Source organism: Dioscorea cayenensis, unplaced genomic scaffold (assembly GCF_009730915.1).
Source record: "Dioscorea cayenensis subsp. rotundata cultivar TDr96_F1 unplaced genomic scaffold, TDr96_F1_v2_PseudoChromosome.rev07_lg8_w22 25.fasta BLBR01000269.1, whole genome shotgun sequence".
NCBI lineage: Eukaryota > Viridiplantae > Streptophyta > Magnoliopsida > Dioscoreales > Dioscoreaceae > Dioscorea > Dioscorea cayenensis.
Genome location: NW_024086660.1, coordinates 45,469 through 46,333, shown reverse-complemented (window position 1 = coordinate 46,333; position 865 = coordinate 45,469).

Genomic DNA, 865 nt, shown 5'->3' with positions numbered 1-865 from the left:
AGGCAACACACTCATATGTTCCGACTTGTGTAACATTGTCGAGAGCTTCATCAATGTGTTCAAAAGTGAAGATGTTGCATGATATCACGTGGATGTGTGCCCAATCATGCGGCCTTAATAAAGAAATTGAAGTCTACAATACTGTAGTAGTTTACTGTGGCAAGTCATTGTAACAAAATTGTTGTAGTAGTTACTATTTATAGCACGCTGGAAATGAGAAGCCTGGAAATCCACAAGCCGGTGTGGAATTTCCACAGGGCCGTGGGGATGCCCGATTTCAGTCCATTAAATACCACTTCACAAGTATTTTTTGAGGTTCTTCTTGCTATCTTTTGCCTATCTTTTGGGGAGAGCGCGGCTAGGGTTTTGAGAGGATTTTGCTGGAATTTGATATCATTCATATAGCATTCGACATTGATTTCCTTCGGAGGAGAGTTATTAGGGGAGCTTCCAAAAGCTTTGATTCGACGGGGTGTGCCCTAGGCTTGACGAAGGAGTCTTTGGAGAAGACGAGGTGGCCCTTGAAGACCATCAACATGGACAACTAGGGGATTGTCTCTATTGATTTCTTGCACTTGTTTTTGATTTCATCTTTGACTTTGGATTGCTCCATGGAGAGCTTAACCCCTAATGGGTGCTTGGACTTGTAAACCCTAGGATGATTTTGTTTCATTAACTTCTATTATGTTTCCTTTAATTGACATTTTAATTGAGTTTCAATCTTGTGTGTTTATTGATTTGATTTTCCCTTAGAGTGACACTAGGGTTGAGAATCTATCTAGGTAATTGATAAGTGCTTGTGCGATATGAATGCGAAGCGTTCATTCCTTATGTTGAGCATTACTTTTCTCAGGTTTTTACATTA